General features: G+C 25.0%; 1 long non-coding RNA gene across 1 annotated transcript; it reads right to left on the reverse strand.

Annotated features, from left to right (window-relative positions):
• Positions 1 to 10,769: 10,769 nt before the first annotated feature.
• LOC145835011 (uncharacterized) lies at positions 10,770 to 15,319 on the reverse strand. Its single transcript, XR_014369808.1, has 4 exons — positions 15,252 to 15,319; positions 13,660 to 13,785; positions 12,201 to 12,674; positions 10,770 to 10,856 (listed from the first exon to the last, which is right to left on the reverse strand). It is a non-coding gene; the product is annotated as an uncharacterized LOC145835011 (long non-coding RNA).
• Between the last annotated feature and the right edge of the window lie 7,518 nt (positions 15,320 to 22,837).

Below are 22,837 nucleotides of genomic sequence, written 5' to 3' on the forward strand. Positions count from 1 at the left end.
ACTTGTATTAAATACAAACACAAAAGATAAACTCTACAAAAGAGTCACTAAAGTATTATAAATATTCATGAAAAATTGAAACATTAAATTAAAGTTTTTGTACAAATGTTAGTTATAAAAAAATATATGTACCTGAAATTCATAGTTTGTGTTTTTCATTCCATTTTCATCTAATTAAAATACTTTTCTACAAAAAAATACAAAGATTATTTTTTATAATACATCATAATATATATTTATTGATAAAACAACATAATTAAATTTGAAAAAAAAATAAACTTAGTAATTTCAAAAAGATTATTTTTTCATGCACTGAAAACTTGATGCATTATATATCTAAATTGAAACTTTTTAAACTTAATGAACACATACAATAAATAAAGTTTTTTTTTTTTTGAAAAGATTGAATTGTTTTAATTGATAATCTATATTAATCATTGATCTGTTTTTATAAAACTAATAAACTATAATTTTTTGTCATGAAGCAATTAGTAAAGTATAGAAACAGTTTTACAAAAAATGCTTAACTTTTTTGATTAACTCAAACTGTACAATTACATGTTTTCTTTTAGGTTTAAAAAATTATACTTCTTACTTAATCATTCTAGTTCTAATGTGAATAATTAAAAATTCAAATTAAGCATTTAGTTTTGGATTTTTAAACATTTTTTTGAGTTTTTTTTATTTTAAGTCTAATAACATATTTTAGAATAATAACTGTTCCAAGATACTTTAAATTAGTGTCTGTTATAAACTAAAAAGAAATAAATTAGGAACAAATGAACAGAAAAAAGCATGTAAAACATGTTAATCACAGAATTGCCACACCCAGGATATATTAACTTTTGAAAATCTCATGATGACTCAAGACAACTTGAGCATTTTGAACTTATTTTTGAATTAAGGACGACTCAGGACAGTTATGCTTTTTGTAAAAACATCAGGACAGTTTAAAGATTTCTGAAATTCTTAGGCTGCTTTTTTAGATTTTGAAAGATATTTAGTTTCAATTAATTGTTGTTTTACAACTAAGTTTGTAAAAAAAAATTTAATACTCTGTAAAAGAATTTTTAGAGGGTTATATTTTTTTAGGATTTAAAAAGTTTCAGGATGACTCAGTACAGTTTTTTGTTTGTACACTTAGCACACTTATCGGTCACTCAGGACAGTTTTTTTGTAACTAAAAGAGTGGCAACTCTGAGTTAAAATCAGGCCATCTTTTAGAAACTCAAACAAGAAAGAAATTAAAATGTAGTAAACAAAACTCATTTTTAAATAACAACATATTTTCTATTTATTTTATTGTAAATTAAGTCTTTTTTAGTTTTGTTTAGAAAATACTGTGAATTACTAAATATTGTAGTACTAAATTTTAAAATATCATTCAGTTATTAAAATATTAAATGTCTACATTTTTAGTGCTGCATATGCTTTTTAACACTTTTAAAAAGTTACTTTTTTTTTCTTGTTTAGACTAAGTAAACAAGAAAAAACTATTTAGAAAACTTTTTATATTGTATATCTAATTTTATTAGAAAATTTATAATATTGACTTTTATAAAGTAAAATTGTATATAAGTTAAGTTCGAAATACTCTTGTAAAATATTTTTATCTTTAAATTATGAACAAGTTTTGTTTTATATATTACTATATATATACTTTAAAATTCATTTTAAAAAAGTATATCTAATTTACTTCTATATAATTTTACAAACTTTTTGATAAATGAAGCTAATATTTGAACTAAAATTAATTAAACTGTAAGTTTTAAAGGTAACATTATTTTTATATTATTCAAATGTCTTATAAAACCTTAAGAATAAAATAATAATTTTCTGACTACCTTTTAGCCCACTAAATATTATGTTTTCTTATTTAGTTGTTTCTTTAATTTCAGCTAAAGGTTATTTCATTAAAGTTTTCAAATTTAAGATTTTTTTTATTTTTGAAGTACCATGTTTCTAATTTATGCTGGTCGCAAGATATTTCTGGTTAATCTGGCCCAACAACCAGAAAAGGTTTAAAGCCTCAAGATTTTGCTTATATATACTTAAAAATAGAGATGAGCTAGTAAAGGACAGAGCTAGTCTACTAAGCGGAAAATTTATAAAGATTTTGATTTTTAAAAAAATAGTTTAAGTTTGTCTTATCAAGTTAGTTATTGTAATAAACACAGTTTGGTAAGAGGTCAGTTTATTAAAGTTCTACAACTAAAAAATATTTTCTAAATTTTGTAGTATAGTGTTTTAAATTTATGCGGACTACAAAGACTTTTCTGGTTAATCTAGCCCAACAACTAAAAAAATTATCAACTCCAGCCTAGAAGCTAAAGAGAAATCAGTTAGTTTAGTAATTTAAATTAAACAAAAATTAAAAGTATAAACTAAACTTGGTAAGCGTTACTAAAATATGTATATATATAAACATTATAAATAAACTTAATAACTGTGTACAAAAATCAGATGTAAAAAAAATAATTAAACCTTTTGTTTCCAAACTCATTAATTGACAAAAAATGGATTGAATTTCTAATTTAGAACATGTTGGTTATTTAAAATTATTTAGTTACTATTGTACTATACTTGTTTCTTTAAAACATATGGGTAAAATAAGTTTTTAATAATAAGTTACATTTTGAAAAAAAAAAAAAGTTGATAGACTTTTGTTTTATTTAGTTACAAAATTGTAATTTGATTTTAAATTAACATAAAAATAAAGACTGTTTTAAGTTATAGTTTTGTCTTTAACCACTACAATTGTACTCCTTAATATGGCTTCTTAACCAACTAAACTTCTATCCATTGTAGTGGTGAAGATCTATACTCTTTTCTAAATAAAACTACTTAATTAAATCTAAAATTAACTAAACAAAAACATATACTTACTTAGAACTGTATTATACTTGAAAAATAAAGTAAATAACTTTAATAAAATTTATCAAATTACAAAGTATGTACATTTGAATTTACTTGCTTGATAAAACTATGAAAACATGTGTTACAGAAACGGGAAATTTTGTATATATGCATAAGGAGGTCTAAAATTAAATCGAGTTTTTGTAAATATTTCAACTTTATTGACGACTAGTTTTGCATGACTATATCTTAATATAAATGTCTTGTGTTAGTATTATTAAACAAATATTTCTTATTTAATTTATTTAAAAAAACTACTTTGTTTTTACTTACTTTGAAACAGAACTTTTGTTTCTTTTTTCTTAGGTTTTAGTTTTTCATTATAAAAAATGTTATATTAGTAAACTTCATCAACAACTAAACTATCAAATCATAAAAAAATATTTTAAAAATTTACGTACTAGTATATACAACTTTGCTTAAAATAATTTTACGAAAAGTAATTACCTATTTTGTAATCAGTTTGTACTTAAAGTATACAACAATATTTCATATATAGTTTATACAATCAACGGAAGGGTACAGAATATCCAAAAGGTTTGAGGCAGTTATAAAGAGTTATAAAGTAATAATGAAATAAATTTGGAAACTTGTAAATAAATTTTAAAGAGATTGGTTTTTAATGCTATGCTTTCTTACAAATGGAATGCTAAGCTACTGTTCTTGATGCATGAAGTCCAAAATAACATGATCAAATTTAAAACTGCCAAATTTAATGACACTTCGTCTGTAAAAGAACTACAATAAATTTGGAGTTGTAAATTGTAGCTAAAACAGTTTGGGTTAACTGAGAATATTTAAAAAAAATCAGCAGCACAAAACTCTTCAGTGGTTAACTCGACGCTGAAAAAGTTAAAATAAAATAAAAAGAAACCGCTAAAATTAAAGAAGATTAGCTTTTATATAAAAAAATTAATTTGGACTCGCGGTTAGAAACTATGTAAATTGAAAATAGAAATCAAAAAATCAAAGAAAAAAGACTTCAAATGGAGGTTGTAGTTAAAAAAAGCTTTAATAAGAAAATAAGACCATAAAAAGGTAAGTTTTTTCTTGTTAATTAATAAATAAGATTAAATTTAAAAACTGTTTATACTTTTTTTAACGAGACTTATAGGATTAGTAATTTAGATTAAAATTTTTAATTATTAATCATCAAAATATTTCAACGTTTGTTATAAATATAGAAACAACGAAGATATAAAAATTACTTTACATTTCTATTGAACGACAAATAGCGTATAAAACGTTTTGTCGAAAGACCTGGTGTACGAAAATAACTTTCGATTAGGGACTTATACACCACGGATACAGTTTAATGCCAAGCTATTTGTATTTGCAACAGACATGAAAAAAGTTTCTTGTTTTAAAAATACCTTAGTATAACTTGTTTTTGTGATTCTCCCTTTTTTAAATAGGTTTTGATTTTTAAAATTTTTATTAGCAGTAGTTTTTGAAAATTTAAGCAGTCGATTATAGTTCAAAAAGTTTAGTCTGAAGATTTGTCGTTCAGTAATCTATAGTAGCTATAACAAAGTAAAGCAAAATATTTTTTTTTCCATACTTTTTTTTGTAAACTGATATCTCATTCTCTTTGGCTCCTGTCTATTTATTATATTTTTTTAATAATTGCACAAGAAAACTTTATAATTCTACTTATGTCTGGTAAACATTTTTTACTTATTTTTTTTTTAAATAACTTTTAAAAGCTCTACTACTGTATAAGAACAAAATGTTTTGATTATTGGTGCTTCTCATTGAAATAATAAAACTGGGCTTAAGAAACTTTGTGGGAGTATTTAAATATTCGACCTATTGTTAGATAAAACGAATTTGTTGAAAACAAGTAAATTTTAGCACCATGTAAAAAAAATTATGTAAAGTTATATCTTAACTTAAATGTAAGCATGTGATAGTTATTTCACTTTAATTTTGCTTTTATCTTCAGTACGTGTCTAAATACTAAGACAACAAACAATTTTTTTTAACAAACCCAACCAGCAAGATGTTCTTTTTAATGTGGTAAATTTATTACGAAGAGTTGCGGTACCATGTATAATACCTATGATTCTTTTGTAGTACTAGACTATCTTGTTTTACAGTTAGTTCTAAAGCTGCTTAAAACTACAAAAGTTTCAACAATAAAAGTCTTAAAAATAAGCTTAAAATTCTATAGTTCTGCTGCATAGTTGTTTGTCTTAACTAAAAAAAATTGCTCAATTTACTGAAATCTTAAGAGCTTATTTAAAATAATTTATATATATTATTATACTACAAATACATACTTAAAACATCTAATTTATCAAATAAACCTGGTTGAATACTTTGTTTTACATTAACACAAGTTATTTTTGTTTTGATTATTTCTAATCTACTTTTTAGTGATGCGTCCCGCACAGGACTTTTTTAATTTAAATTTGACCTGCGAATGACTTTTTTAGGCATCGGGCTAATCCCTTGTTTAAGATTGTTGACTACTCTAAATTCCTCATAAAAATGTAAAGTGTTAAATCTTAAATAAAGTTAATTAAATTTAACATTTACAACAAAACCATCGGCGAAAGTCTGCGGAGCAGAAGCCTGGACTTTTGTATGCTGTGAGACAAGCTCAGACAAAAGGGTTAATCATGCAAATTCGATCATAAAACCATAAGCCTTTGGGGGGTTACATGACAATTCAAATTCGGACAAATCGAATTCCGAAAATTTAAATTCTTAAAAAAATATTTAAAAGATACTAATAAGTAGTATAATTTAAAAAAAAATAAAAAACACATATGTAGATTATCTACAGGCCACTTTTTTCCTTTTTTTCAAAATCTAAGATACTTTTCAAGATGTTTTAAAATTACTTAAAATAACTATATTTTTACTTAATTTTAGCCATATCTCAAAAAATATTTAATGTTTTGCAAAAACAAAAAAAAACTGCTTGTAGATATTAATATGGCCTACATATGTATTTTATATATTTGATAAATATACTTTTTTTTTTAATTGCGACTGTTTCAGTTGTTTTTTAAGAATTTGAATTGTCGGAATTAAAATGTTGGAACTTGAATTGTTTGAATTTGAATAGTCGTGCACCCCTACTTGACTTGAACGGCATGTAACATTATACCAATTAAATGTTATTTTTTTATTTAATATAGTAAAAATTTTTAAATGTCATCAATTTAGATTCATTGTGAATGTTCTGAAAACTAAATGAATAGTTTTAATACATAAAGGTAGTATAATTTTGTTCACTAGTTATTATTTTTTTAATTTTAACAAAGTTTCATTAAATTATACAAGTTATAAAAAAAATTAACTAAATGTAAAAACATCTAACATATATTTAATTAAAATATGTTAATTAACTTCTAAAATTTTTATGACCAATTTAATTAGACATACCACATTTAACATACCACTGATGAGTCCTCCTTATTAGGAATCATCAGTAACTGATTAGTACAAGCAAATAGCTTCTTTATGTGAAAGCATGAAAAACCGTTTGTATATTAAAGACTGCAAGTTTTTCGGTTGAGGCTGACTGATGAGTCCTAGTAAGAAGGAAACCGGTCTCAGTCTACCGAAGGCTTGTGGTCTGGTGATCGAATTGGTCAACCCTCTTGGATCAACCCTCTTGTTAGTTTAGCATGATTTATATGTTTATTTATCGAATGTACCACAACTGTAAATATTACTTTTCAACTAAGGTTTAATGGTATTGAATATTTTTAAAAGTACTATCGACAAAACACTTTAAGTAAATACAATCCCATCATTTAGTTGTGTTCAAATTTTCTTCTTATTTGAATAATTAAAAGTTTCGTTACTTGAGTATTTTCCAAAATAAGTGGTTCAAAGTTGTTCACTCTATAAGGTTTTTTATCAGATATATATTTTTTGGTACTTAAAAGATTTATATCTTATAGATACTCAATACTTAATAACTTCTTTTCAAAATTTGCTTCTTTTTTTTAATGTATAAAAAAGTATAAAAGTTAAAAGTTTAGGCTTACTAACAACTAAAACAAACATAAGGAATAAGTACAGTTTTAAGATATAGCTAAATTAAAATTATAGATTTTTTAGGTTAAAATAAGGTGGTTTAATTTTATTAATAGTTACTTGTTGGTTTTACCGATAGTACCTTTAAAAATATTTAAAACCATTAAACTTTAATTAAAAAAATAAAACTTACAGTTGTGTATAAATTCGAAATGATCATTTTCCAGTTTTTTCTTTAATTTACTATACCGATAAAAAAAAACATTTTCTTTATTATTAAAATCTCAACAAAAACCCGTAAGTTTTCACTTTAAAAATTAGCTTTACAACCTATTTATTTGAAGGCTTTTATTCTTTTATAGAAAGCTTTAACATCTTGCTAAAGTTGTTAAGAGCTAATGTTCAATCTGATTTGGTCCATGTCATTCCTACTAACTCTTAGTAACCCTAATTGTTTTGGGTTTTTATGTACTTCTTGATACAATATATTCTTTTCAAAGTTTCAATTATTGTAGCAGTACTATTTAAGAATTACTAAGCAGTAAAGTGAAAGCCACTTTCAAATTTCAAAGAACTTTTTTTATAAAACTTAACTTTTAGTGAGCTTTATTTATAAAAAAGAATTTTAAGAATTTTATTTAATATTATTACTTTCGATTCTTTTTGCAAAGCTTTTTCACTAGGTATTAAATTAATAAAAGTTAGTTTAAGTTTCACTGTTATTAAAACTTTACTTTACTTTTTGCCAGTTTTATGAGATAATTTTTAAGGTATGTTATAAATTTTGTTTTATCATAAAATTATGTTCATTAGTTTTTTTAACATTTATAAAATGTTTTATTTATCGTTCAAAAAAGTTAGCAAGTTATTTTTTTATTTACCTTCCCATGTTTAACTTTAAGGTCTTATATGAATTAAATATGCAAGTATTAAATGATGATTTATGGACTGTTGAAAGTAAGAATATGAGATTTATAATTTATTCACCAAAAGATATAAGTTGAAACAGTACTTACATTTATTTAGTTTAAAAAAAATAATTTACAAAGACAGGTCATAATTTTTTTTAGTATAACTAAGTGCATAACAGATGAATCATAAAATTTTTAATGTTCGGGCTGCAATTTGTTAACCCCAAAAGTAGAAAGTAGCTTACTGTGGTCATAAAATAATAGCTGCAATGTTGTAATTGAGGTGAATGAATTGTTTATTCCTGTCCTGGACAAGACGTTAAAAGGTATCCAACAAAAATTACCAACAAAATGTAATAGTACTGTTCAAAAATTAAATGTATCCGTGGAGTATGACTCGATGACCGAAAAGTTTTCAGGTAAAAGTTTTTTAGCGCTTTTTCGTCGTTCAATAAACAACCTATTGCTTGGCACATAAGGTTATATAGCAGGTTAAATAATAAAACCACAACCACATTTATATAAAAACAACTTTTATGATGTGTTACTTATAGTACATATTGTGTTGTAAAGATAATAAAGCCCACCTGTAAACCTACTGTTGTTTATTTTATTGAACAACAAAAAAAAATCGCTCAAAATACTTGGTCCTAGGACCTGGTGCACAAAGAACCTTTCGGTTATCGAGTCGCACACCACGGATACCTTTTAACGTCTTGTCCAGGATAATTTACTAATAAGTCTCTAGGACTTTAAGAGAATAAGTTTTGGCTTTCTTAAGATACTTACTACAGTTTAAAATACAGACAAATTGTCAGAGAATTATAACATTTTGGTGAAAAATAAAATACAGTGTTGCAGGACTAACACATGATAAAAGGTTTTCGTTTTCAAATCGTTTTGTTAAGTAAGTTTTTGTTAAGTATTTCAAAGTTTAATTTTTTTTTATTTCGTGGTAATTTTTTTTTTTTGTTTCATACCAAAATTTATTCAATGTCACAACTTTTTTTACGTGTTGAATTTCCATAGACAAGGACTTTAAAAGGTATCCGTGGTGTTCGACTCGATAATCGAAAGGTTCTTCGTGCACCAGGTCCTAGGACCAAATATTATGAGCGCTTTTTTGTCGTTCAACAAAAAATAGTATAAATTAGATGTTACACTGTTAAGTTGTTATTGTATGCTTTTGTAACAGTTATGGTTATATTAACAATCTCTGATAACTGGCAGTGGGTAATAACGAAATTCATAAACAGCACATTATTCAACTTCAGAACTCTCAATTATTCCAATACTTAAAAACCTTAAAATTTAACATGAAAATTTGCTAGATTCATAATATTACTTGGAAATAAGTTAATAAATAGTTTTATTAACCATATTAACCATAGCTAGTAGTATGGTTAATAAAACAATTAGTTATGTATAAAAAGATGATGAGCAAATGTATTAATGGTTTGGGTATAATTTCTTTTAATTTTTACCAGTACTTATTACGGTCATCAATAATAAATAATGAACTTTACCACACAGTCATCAACAACAGTATCCGAGACTACTTACGACCGGTTTCGTCCTAATTAGGACTCATCAGGCAGGAATCGTCGCAATAATCCGCTGTTGAGATCTTACCAAGCGTGCTTAAATATTTATTGAAGTATACGTATTGAAGCGATCGTTTGTTGGTACAGTTGAAAAAATTGACACAGCTAAGTCATTCACATCCCAACGTCTCAGACATCGTCAGCTTAATGTGAGATTATAGTAATGCTCGTTTAATCAGTTTTAAGTAGTATTTATTACGACCGACATTAACAAAACTGAGATGCTTCTCGCCATCAATAATAAATTTCACCACACGATCAACAACAGTATCCGAGACAACCTACTTTTAACGTGTAATATAATTGTTGAGAAATGTTTGACAACTTCTAATTTAAAACCTTCGCAAATTATATATATTATACTAATTTAATGAAAGTTGTAATATTTCAAATCTTTCTGTGTAACATAAAATGTTTTTAGTAACACAATTGTACAAACTTTCAAAGATATAGTACCAAACAATGATTTTTCTACAACTTAACAATACGTCAAAAGACTTGGGTGCAATATTTATCGGACTAAGGGCAGCTAAGGTTAAATAACAATTCAAATTCTTAAAAAATATTTAAGACGTCATATCTTAAAATGTCATTTTTTTTTTTAACCATAAGTAAGTACTTCGGTTTGATAAATATCTACAAGCCACTTTTCTTGTGTAGAAGATTTCGAATATTTTTGAAACACAATAAAGATTTTTAAAAACAACTATTTTTTAAAACTTCCTTTAGCCATATGACAAAAATATCAAAATGTTATTAAAAAATGGCTTGTAGATATTAATAAGATCCTTAACTATTTTAAAATACACATTACTTTTTAATTTGTGACCCTTTAAACATTTTCTAAAAATTAGAATTGTCCGAATTTGAATAGCCGTACACCCAGCAGTTATGGTTCAAAATACTTCACAAGTCTCTTAGTAAATTAAATGTACCAAAACTTTATGACGTTCAAGTATATATTATGATAAATTTAGCTAATACTATTGGTTAAAAAGCTGGTGTGTGAAACGTTCAAACTAACTCGAAATTTTGTTGGTAACACAATAACTAAGATTATAAAACGCATATCTTTGTAATGAAGGTAAATAAATAAGAATCTATTTCAAGGTCAAGCACAAGGTTAGTACTGCGAATTTCTGAGCAAATAAATAATGCTTTTATTAAACTTTAATACATTTTATTCTTATTTACTATATTTAACTCAAGTGTTGTCACTTTAGATTTTAAAAACACTAAAAATTATCTTCTCTTAAAATGGATCTAAAGCAGACCATGCTTTAATGACATAAGGTATTTTAATAATATCAATGAAACAACATTTAATTAAAACAATTTATTTCTCTAAACAAAAATCAACAAGGAACTGCATGCATCCAGACTTCCAAGACTGCTACATCGCCGGTATCATCTTCCATGGAGCTCCAGTCTGAAAGAAAAACAGGGTAAGCTTTTTGAAATTATTGGTTTTTGTATACACTTCAAGTGTAGAATCTTTAGAGAACTAAGCTATAATAAAATTATATCTTATAGCAGTGCTTACACAATTTACAAAACTATACTGTTTATAAAAAGCTTACGAAAAATAAAAACTACTTAAACCAAGAGGTATTACAATTTAATTGAAAAAAAACTAAAATCAAGTTATCTTATGTGTATTTTTTAATGATTAGTTGTAAATTTTTTTACTGCAGTACACTTATACTTCATTTCAAAACCACTTAGAACAGGTTTATAAAGGGGTATTGTTTCAAACTATGTTTACAAAAAGCTATGAAAACATCTTATGTATAAAACAAGTCAAAAGTTTTTTCCTAATAATTAAAGTCAAACTGAAAAATAGCAAAAATAAAATATTAGATCATCACAAGTTTGTCTAAATATATGGAAAGTTTAAAATTGAATGAAATTAAATTTTTTTAAATCTAACAAAAACTTAATCTGAAATTTCCTTAAAAAATTAAAAGTAACTCATGATTTAGTAAAAATAAATTAAGTGCTTTTTATATGATGAAGCTGACAACTATAAAAGGTTTGTAAATCTAAATATTGATAATTTTCACAAATTAGCAAAGTTGATCAGTAGCTGCATATGTTCATAACGAAGATTTTTAATTATCTAAACTAGTTTATTATAATAGATTAACATTACAAGATATACAGGGTTGCCACTTGTTTTTTCAAAAATTTTTTTCAGGTTTTCCAAATTTCTTCCAGGTTTTTAAAAGTACACATTTTTGGGTCTATTTTTAGTTTTAAGTAAATTTCTATATAAGAAATTGTGTTAAACAGTATAAAAACATTGAAAAGATACTGTATAGTTACTTTAAATGTACTTTTGATGACAAAATGATAATAACAAAAAAATCTTATTTATATGATAGATTTGTTGTGTCAAATGGAACTTTTACTACTGTAAATGTTAAAATTATTAAAAATTCCAGGTTTTTCCAAGTTATTTTTGCCTAAATTGTCAAATTCCAGGTTTTTCCAGGTTTCCAGGTATAGTGGTAACCCAGGATGTAGTTGGTTTTAACAAAATAAGACTAAACTAATTTTCAGTAATAATATACAGAGAAGAAAAAATTAAAGAGTATATTGTAAACTTTGGAAATAATTGAAGCTTTTTTTTTTTGTTTACCTTTTACATGGTGCTTTTTTAAGAGTTTAAGTACAGAAAATTGACTCACAAAAAGTATAAGGTAAAATAAAATGAAGACAATGAAATATGTTACTTATAAAACAATAGTTATACTAAAATAATAAAAATAACCTTTCCCGTGAAGACTTGATCCTCAGTGGAAAATGTTCAGGCTCTCCTCTTCTCGCTGCCCTTCTTCCTCCGTGTCTTCCTCAGTGTCTTCTCTCCTCTACTCGGTCTTCTTTCTCCGTCTGATTCTCAGTTCCGCAGAGGTTTGTTCTCCCGCTGGCTGCTGTTCTTCTTGATCCCTCATCGTCTGAGGTCCCTTGTTCTCCGCCGCTCTCCTTCGGGGATCCGTCTCTTGGTTACTTGAGCTCCTTGGATCTAAGCTTTCTTCTCCATGAGATCTTCTTTGTGACATTACCTCCCGCTCTCAGCGGTATCTTCCGGTATCTTCTCCGCGGTTTATCTCTTTCTTCTGTCACGGAAGATCTTCTTCGCAGTTGTCTACTCCTAGGTTCCGTGTGTCTTTGGAAGATCTTCTCCGTGATTCGATCGTTGGACCATCTGGAACCGTTGAGTTCAAGACTTTCTTTTGGGGAATTCCTGTAGAAAACATAAAAACTTAAATTTTAAGTTGAAATTCCACTTTAAGTTTAAGTTTTGGCTTTTATGAAGTTTTAATTTAAAACTTATTTAGTATGATCAATAAATTGTAATTACAAGTTTTCAAATTATAATAAAGTTTGAATAATACATTTGTTTTGTATACACATTTATATTCATGAACAATAATACTTAGACAAATTCTTATAGCAAAGTTTCAAGTTGTGTAGTTTAGTTCAGACTGATGTGCATAAAAGAATTCATTTACAAAAGTTGTCATGTTTTATTAAAAAATAAGTTTTGATTTTTTGTCTTTTCAAAGTTTAGTACAGTTTTATTTTCATAACCAAAACAATCCTAGCAAAGTTAACTTAGCTACTAGTATAATACCAAGGTATAAAATTTTTATAAGAACATTAATACAATAAAAGACTTATAAATATTATAAAATAGTTGAGAAAATTTTGGTTTATTTCAATACACAGTTCTTATGAAAATAACATAAAGTTTTTGTTTTTCTTCTTTGATAATAACCAACAATGTATGACATTAGTTTTAAATAATGAAGTTGGAATGCAAAGTTCTTAGGAAAACTATTAAATTAGTTTTGGTATTTCTATTAAAAGCTTTAAAAAAAAACAAAGCTTGATAAACAAAAATTCACAAAGTTAATCATAGAGTGATATAAGTAATAATTTAAATAGCTTAAGCGTTTTGTTTAAATATTTTTACAGGTTAATTTATTTTTGAGGTAAACTTTTTGAACAATTCTTAGCAAGGTTACTTTGTTTAGCTTAAAATTATTTTTTCATAATCTTTATTAAGCTTAAAACAAACTTTAAAACTTAATAAAAAACTTTTTTTAATGATTAAAATGATTTCTAAGAAACACAATGTACTTATCAGACAAACTTCAGACACTTAGGAAAGTTATTAATACAAAAAAAAATTAAACTTTTTTTTTTCTATTATAACAAAGGTTAACCTCACAGTATAATGTGGTAATGTCATCAATATTACGGCATCAGTATATCATGCATGCTACTGGAGATGCCTGGATTGTTTGGTCAGGTCTGAAGTTAGCCAGGTCTGAGACAGGAAAGTAATGTACCTGAAAATTAAAAGTATATTAGGTAATTTTGTAATAAATATTTCATTTGTTTGATTTTTATTAATAAATTTGTAAAATTTGACATTAATGACACACACAAAACTAAAAAACTCTTAAGTTTATCTTGGATAAAATTACAACAGTGTTAATCGAAGTTGTTGTAAACCTTTTGTGTCTACAAAATAAGCTTTTCGTCCCTTTGAAATACTTAATAATTAGTGTATGATAAAAAATTTTAAGATTTTAATTATAATTGTAAATTTGCACACTATTTGTTTAAAAATTATATTAATAAAGAACACTTTTGTAAAAGCAAAAAAGAATCTTGAAACTTAGTATTAAAAAAATAGCTATGTATGCATAGTTATCAATAAGAAAACTTTTATTTTAGACAACATTATTTAGTTTTAAACTCAATATTTATTAAGAAATAAGATAGGTAACTTAACCATTGATTACAGAAACATCTAAAATATTTATTGGCCTAGAAATAAACTATAAAAATTTTATTTTTCAGTTTGTGTAAAGTGACCAACAGCTGTTTTAGTAAAGCACTTAAAAAAGAAAATTAAATGATACATTGTAAATAAGGGGTTGGCAAACCCTCGGCCCTGGGCTTAAATAATGTAATAAATTATATTAAAGCTTATAAAAGCTGTCTATAGTATATAATAAAGTGTAGTAGACTAATATAACCTAGTTTTAAAAATATTATATAGTTACAACCACTGGGTTGTCATTTCCAAAAATAAAAATTAGTCTGAGTTATCATATACTAGCAAAAATCAGCCTTAGTTTATTATAAAGTTTTTTATTAAATGTCTTCTAAACTTGAAATTCTTTATGTATTGTTGTTATCATAAATTGTAAATTTTAGCAATAAAATAAACATTTCGATCTAATATTGCATGACTTAGGATTCTATCTGACAATCTAATTCACCACTATAAATTTTTGAAAAACTAGCTGGTAGAACCCAAGTTAGCTAAAACAAACAATCCTGATCAAATTGGCCATTCATTATGACTTAACCTGGGTTTCACTAAAATTCTCAAAAAGTCTTAAACTAATCTGTGTTGCAGTTTTCAAAATTTTATCTAGTTAAAATTAGCATGAATGTGTGGTGTGTTAATGATTCAGGTTATTAATGATTTCTAAAAACATACCTATCTTAATCAAAAACTACTAATTGAGCAAAGATGTCCTTCAAATTAGAAAAACTTGAATGCTGATAATCTTTTATACAACTAAATGATAAGTTAAGCCAAAATTAATTTGCATTCCTGCAACTCTTTTTTGAAGGTGTATAAATAATTTGAAATACCTAAATCGGATTATGTTAGCCTGAGCTCAAAAAATGTCACACCAGTCAGAGTAAGCCTGGTTTTAAATAATTTAAAGATTGATTCTTGAGTAGTCAGAGTGTGTGGAAACCTTGTATTTGATCTAATAATTTTTGAACATACCTTAAATTAAGCCTCAGATATGACATTTGATCAGAGCAGCTTGTTCTCTAGATTTGATCCGCTTTAATCTGAAATTAAATAAAAATTTAGTTTTACTAGCCCTTAAATATTGTGTTTAAAAAAGTATAATTTCTACTTTTTAACCTAATTTTTATTTAACTACAAAAGTACTCTTAAATACATAAACTTTAGCACTTGAAATCTTTTTAAATTCTAAATCAGATATTTTTATCAGCCCTTAATACTAGGTGTGCTTAGTAAGACTTATTTTTAATCTGACATCAAAATAAATTCTTAATTTGAAAGTTTTATTTGACACAAAAGCAGTAAAAATCTGACAAAACTAAAATTCATATATTTATGGATGTTCAATGGACCTGATGTGGAAAAATTCTTTCAGTAACCAAGTTAAAACACCACTAATTTATTGAATCATTAAAGTAAAATTTTTCAGATTTGACTCAGCATAGACACTTAGAAAAAGTAAAAGTGTGTGTTTTTTTATAAGCCAGACAACAATTTTAATAAACATACTTAAATCTTTACATAGACATTGTAACTTGAAAACTTTTGTTTTTTAGCTACAAATTAGTTCTTTATTCAAACATTAATAAATGCTGTAAGTACCCAAATATTTTTAGTATCTTCATAAATAATGTATACAGATATGAGCAACATTTGAGATAAAAAACATTAATTGTATTAATTTTTGATTCAAGTTTTCCAATTAAAAACTAGTTACATGTCTCTGTCTATAAAAAAGCTTCCATGTTAATATTTTTTAACTATTTTCTATCAAAATACAAAGTATAGCTTAAATTAAATTAAATAAAAAATTATAAAACCATATTACTAATAAACATGCTCACCTTAGGTTTAGTAAAAAGAAAACATATCATAACTTTTGTTTTTTTTTTTACTGTGATGAGAAATGACACATGGTAAAAGAAGAACGTCTTATTCAATATTCATAAGTGCAATGCAAAGGAAAGATAACGTTTAAATTGAAAAATAATAAAAATAGTGATCTAACATATCATAAAATAAGGATTCGGATTTGTTTTTAAAACTTTTACCCGGCCGAAACCAGATTAAGATCAATTTTTGGAAAACTAAGATCCTAAGAATTTGGAAATAGTTTTAAAACATAATCCGGATCCTTCATTTAATTTTGATATTTCTGAACACTTAATGTTAGTTTTAAAACTCAAAAATTCCAAAGATATTTTTTGCCATTAATATACCTTCTAATAATATATAATGTAGGTTTGAAAAAAAAAATCGTGCTCGCTTCATTAGTTTGCCAAAAGATGTATAACATATTTTAAACTTAGCAATCTAGAGAATCTACAAACTAGATTAGTAGGTTTAGTGGATAATAACAAAAACACTGCTATATTTATAAGTTTTGAAGAAACAACAAAAAAAAATTGTTGAAAACTTTAATAGTTTTTTAGAGAAATAAAACTATAGATTTTAAATAAATTCATAAAGCACAAAAAAATCGACTAACATAAAATAGGGAACTGAAAAAAAAAATAATCAAATGTAATTTAAATAGAATAAGACACAAATGATGTAATTCATTTGTCGACTTCAAAAAGTAATTCAGCGAAAACTTGTTTCGTCAATTATTGTTTTTATTGTAAAGGAATATTTGGTAGCCGCCAAAATTTTATTATTACTTTTATTTATATACCGTAATAAATAAAAAATCAATAGAACTGTTTTTTTACACTAAACCATCAACGAAAACATTACATTCTTAAAACAAAAGTAAAAGCATTAACACTATAACATTTTATTTTTGTAATAGAAGTACAATTATGCGTTTTGTAATTATTAATCAAATGTAATTTCAAATTTTTGTTGCAGCTATAATTGAGCGGACTAATTGGAATTAGGTTTCAATACTGTAAAGAAAAGGTCTTTGGTGGTCTGCAATCGTTCGAGCTAATGTATAGAAAATACTAGTTAAACAAAAGATGTGACAAACCAATCAATAATAGAGCAGTAGTCTTTACTAAACAAGTTTATAAGAACATTTCTAAACACAAAATTTAGTTAATTTTCGTTTGTCAGTTTTCTTCCTTCATTTCGTTCAATTGACTGTTTTATTACGAAGAACTAAATATTTAAATGATAAAAAAAGTCTGTGTAATAGCTCATAAGAAACTTTATAAGCATGTTTTTTGAGCGCTTTTTTTTATCGTTCAATAAATGATATAATAGCAAAAATTTTAGGATTTTTTTTAAATGTTCTGACTTAGCTTTTGTTTAATGATTTTTTTATGTTATGCTATTTCATGTAGAGATTCAAATTATTTTTTTTTGTGCCATTTTAATCAAAGTAATTTGTTGTATAATACGTTACTGTTTCCAATATATGCTTTTCCAATACAAATAGTACATCGTTAGCTTATCTGCCGAACTTAAGCAAAAAAAAAAGCTATATTAATAAAAGTACAGCTATACTCTACTTTAGCGTTGTCGTAACAGTTTAGTTAACTTATAAACTCAAAAGTATTCCACATAAAATAGGTAGATTTCAAATTTTCGGTATTTGTTTATGTACCAAAGTTTGATAATTTCGTGTTTTAAAATAATTATTTTAAAGATCTTGAAATTTACTTTAAATAAACAAAGTATCTTTTAACGAAAATAAATTGAGTTAACCTAACAAGTTCATTAAACTGTAAACAACTTAAAACTTTATACACTTAGTTTACCTTTTTACTTAAAAAAAATTATTTATAAACTAGCTATACTACTTATTTTCAAAAATATTAAAAAAAAATCTAAAAAACATTGTTATATGCGTTTTTTTAGTTTAGACTTTTTTTTAATTAATTTTTTTAGAAAATCACGTCATTTAAATTTTAACGGCAAATGTTTAAGTTTACTAAGCAAATCACGAAATATATTGTATTATTATTTAAATTTAACTATCTATATTTAAAAAAAAATTTGTCGCAACGTAATTTTTTTCATATTTGCTTCGCATTTTTTTTTAATTAAAACAAGTTAAATCAAAAAAACTTTATAAATGAAATGATCAGCAACATTCCGGCATTTAAAAGAATGTTAAAGTTGTTAATTTATGAAGGAGATAATTTTTTTTTCTAGCATAAAGTTTTTACTAACGCATTGATAAAAAAATATTACACTGCATATATTAAATTAAAAAAAGAATCATTGTTTTTTGCAAAACCATTGAATGCATATGTATCAATGTTTTTGTAAAAGTATTTAAAACTATTTAACAACTACATTTTACTAAGTTAATTTAAATATTGTAAATATTACTTGGACAATACTGTTAATCTATACACTTAATACTTAAAATATGGCTCCAAAAAATTATTTTGTGTTGTACAATATTAAAAAAATTTAATACGAAAACTATAACTATCTAGAAGTTATAGTTTATAGAATTATATATGATACAAAACCAAATTTAGTTTGTTTGTCAAATTTTATTTTAAGTTTTGTAGTTACGTGTTATTTCTAAAAATATAAACTATTGGCAAACGTGTACGTAAATTGGCTAAAGGAAAAAGCTGTACTCGAAATTTTTTATTCTCAAAAAAGCCAATCATCGGTATCAAAAAGTTATAAAATACATTTTATTTATAAAAACCTCCTAATAAAAAAATAAATATGTTCTATTTTTATCTTATTCGGTCTTACAGTTACTATGTTGTTGCATGACTTTGTTTGTAAAAAATCCTTTTCAGTATTCAACAAAGCTAGCTGTCACTACTAATTAGCCAACTATAAATTACGCCATATTCGTAAAGAGCCATTTTCTCAAAATTCTTAGAGCCAATGATTGAACATCAAAGTGGTGTTCATAAAATGTTTCATCAACCTGAGGTTCAGATCAAGACTATTCTAGAACAAGGTTGATTGGTGAGATATTGTTACCTTTCTATGTGTGTGACTCTACCAGGTTAGTCCTAGCATTTAGTTATATTAAGTTACTGTAAATTTAGTAAAACAGTGAAGCAGGTAAAATTCAGGGATATTTATGTACTAGAAAAATACATAAAATTAAGGTAATGAGGTATATATGAGATTGATCAAAACAGGTTATAAAACAAAGCTTTCATTTTAACACTCAAGGTTGCCACTTTACCTGGAAAGACCTGGAATTTGAGAAACTTTGAAATAAACCTGGAATTTTGATCAAAAAACCTAGAAAAACCTGGAATTTAAAAAATATTTAATATTTAAGATGTAATTTGACACAAAAAATCTATCATATAATTAAGATTTTTTGTTATCATCAAAATTAAAAAAAAAAACACATTTAAAGTAACTTCAGTATCTTTTCAATATTTTTATACTAATTAACACAGTTTCTTAAAAAGAAATCAACTTAATGTGTACTTTCAAAAACCTGGAAGAAATTTGGAGAACCTGGAAAAATATTTGTAAAAAAAATAGCACCCCTGAACACTTGATTGATGATACTTGATTTTTTGTTTATGAATTATCCAGTTAAAGTAGTCAAGACAAGTTTTGGTATATCAATTTTTGGTATCATTGTCAACAAATTTTTTACTTTCGATTGTTATTAGTAGATAATCACTTTTTTGTAAGGCTTACTTAATCTATAGTTAATTTTTACATTTTAATTAATTAAATAACTAATTATTAATTTAAACATAATCCAAAAACTGTAAAGTATCAGTTCCAGTACTCTTTAAGTATTATATTACAAAAAATAATCTTTAAGAAGTTAAGCTTTTTTTATCACTTTACACATCTGTATTGTGAAAAAAGAGCTTAACTTGATTAAGGTTTTATTTTAATATAATGCTATAAGCCTGCATGAACTGATGTTCTTAAGTTTTTGTATTATGTTTATAATTAAATATTTAAGAATTATATTTAGATAGTAAGTGATTACAAAAACCTGTTTGTATATACTAATAAAAAAGTGATTATCTAAAAGTAACAAAGTTGAGCTTTTTTCATGGTGACCATAAAATTAATGAAAGTTTTGTTTGTTATAACAATTATTTGATTAACATAGAAAATACTTTAGTAGGATAATTGTCACATGATTAACACATCTGACAAACTATGTTTACTCCAATACTCAGGGTTGGTCCTGGAAAAATCTAGAATTTGACAATACAGACTAAAAAATCTGGTAAACTTTAAATTTGAGAAACTTTGAAAAAAAAAGAAATTTTGAATAGAAACATCTGAAAATTCTGAAGTTTAAACAATTTTTATATGTTTAGTAATGAGGTTTCTATTTGACATAAAAAGTATGTCATATAGATATTTGTTTATGTTTTAAAAACATGTCAAGTGGATACAATATCTTTCTAAAGTTGTTATTTTAGTATTTTTTTTAGCTTCATTTAAACTTAAGATAGATCAAAAAACTTGTAATTTTGAAAACCTGAAAAAAATTTCTCAAAAACCTTTGGCAACCTTGTGTACTGAATGCATTTATTTAATAAAACAGTGACATATTTTTTGTGTCAAGTAGAAATATCATTACTATACATATAAAAATTGTTTAAATTTCAGAATTTTCAGATGTTTCTATCCAAAAAACTATGGAAATATACTTCCTCTTATATGTTAATCATGTGACAGCTTACTTCATTTTACTTAAGTATTTTCTATTTAAATCGCATTATTATTATTAACAAATAAAGCTTTCTTTATTCTATAGTCACCATGAAAAAAGTTCCTTTTTAAAGCTCAACTTTAATACTTTTAAAATGAGGCTAATGTCACTTTTTCATGAGGCTAACTTTATCTAAAAGTAATTTAAGGGCATAGGGGGGGGTAAACACCCTTTTTTGGTTTTTGATCTTATTTTATAAAGTTTTTACTAAGCTACAAGATGCTTTTTACAGATTTAAAAAATTCAAAATAATTTTTAAGATATAGCCGGTCAAAGTCAGAGGCAACAATAGGATCCTTATGGAAGGCGCAAACTAAAATGTCAAATAACTAGAAATCACTAAAAATCTATCTCCTCCTACGTTTTTTAAGATAACTACCTCAAATTTCCAGGATATGTTTCTTGCAGTATTTAGAAAATTCTGTCGGAACAGAATTTAAAAAAATTAAAAAATAAAAATTTTATAACAAAAAAACAAAAAAAAAAACTGTTTTTTTTGTTTATTTTATATATAAAATTTTTATTTTTTATTTTTTTCAAAATTCCTTCCGACAGAATTTTCTAATTATATCAAGGAACATTTCCTGAAAGTTTGAGGTAGTTATCTCAAAAAACGTAGGAGAAGATAGATTTTTAGTGAAATAGTCTATTTTTGCCGTTTTAGTTCGCGCCTCCCATAAGGATCCTATTCTAATGTATTTCCACTATATGGCAACAAACATATTAAAAGTTTCCATTTATTATTTTTTGTAAAAGAACAAAATGCCTACTACTATTTTTTTAAAACTATAGACCTACTCACTAAAAAATGTAACACAAATTTTGCTTATTTTTTTTTGCTCAGCACTTATGTCTAGTATAAATAGCCACATCAGCAAACTAGTTAGACAAACTAAATTTTTCTATTATTAAAAAGTGTATAACTTGCTATGCCAAAAGTTTATTAGTCTGAAAATGTGTAAGAAAATTAAATTTCATTTATATTAGAATGTAATTGACTAGAATTTTTTTAGATAAAATTTTAATTTTAAAAACTGTAAAACAAAGGTAACTCAAAAAAAGAAGCTAAAAATACTGAATAGCTTGTAGTTGCTGAAAAATTAAACCTGTTTTTAAGTACCAGTAAATAAACTTGCTCTAATAAATAATAAGGTACAAAATATTCTTGTTTTTATCTAATGTCAAAGAATAATGATTTTGAAAATAGCCAATTTTTCTCATTCTTATCTTTTTCAGAGGAGTTTTCTAGTTTAATATGAGAGCCTTATTTTTGACAAATTTATTGCTCATATAATTGTGAGAATTGATTAAACATTTATTTTTGAAAATCCATCTAGTTACTGTAACATTAAAACCATATATAATTTTTAATAAAGATTAATTTATATATGGTAACATAATGGTCTTTAATAGTAGGTATACAAATTTTTATTACTATACGTGCAAAAAAAATTTTCAATTGTAAAAGATCATAACCACAATTGCATTCTAGCTGTTTTCAATAATGAGTTTTTGCTGTAGAATAAATTTTCTGACCTATTCTTCTTTTTTTATTCAAAAAAAAAAACTAAACAAAAGTTTTCCCCACAGTTTTCATTAAAATAATTAGACTAAGCAAGTTAGGGTATGCTAAACTTATTGATTTTAAAAATAAATTATTTGATTTGGGTTTGTCAACCAAAAAATTCTGATAAAATTTTGCCACCAAAGTATAAAAGAAAAAAAAAATATTCATTAAAATAGTTTGAAATAAATTTTATAACAATTAAATAACAAAAATTAAAAATGCCACTCAATCAAGCAGGTTTAAGTCAACTTCTTTTAATAATAGGCTGGTAGTATTTAAAATATTATACTAATTTAATAATAATACTATTTTACTTTAGTCCAGTGCTTATTTTGATTAAAAAATTTAAAAATCAATAGAGCAATG

The sequence above is a fragment of the Thalia democratica genome, chromosome 4 (genome assembly GCF_965202585.1).
Source record: "Thalia democratica chromosome 4, ktThaDemo2.hap1.1, whole genome shotgun sequence".
In the NCBI taxonomy this organism is placed as follows: Eukaryota; Metazoa; Chordata; class Thaliacea; order Salpida; family Salpidae; genus Thalia; species Thalia democratica.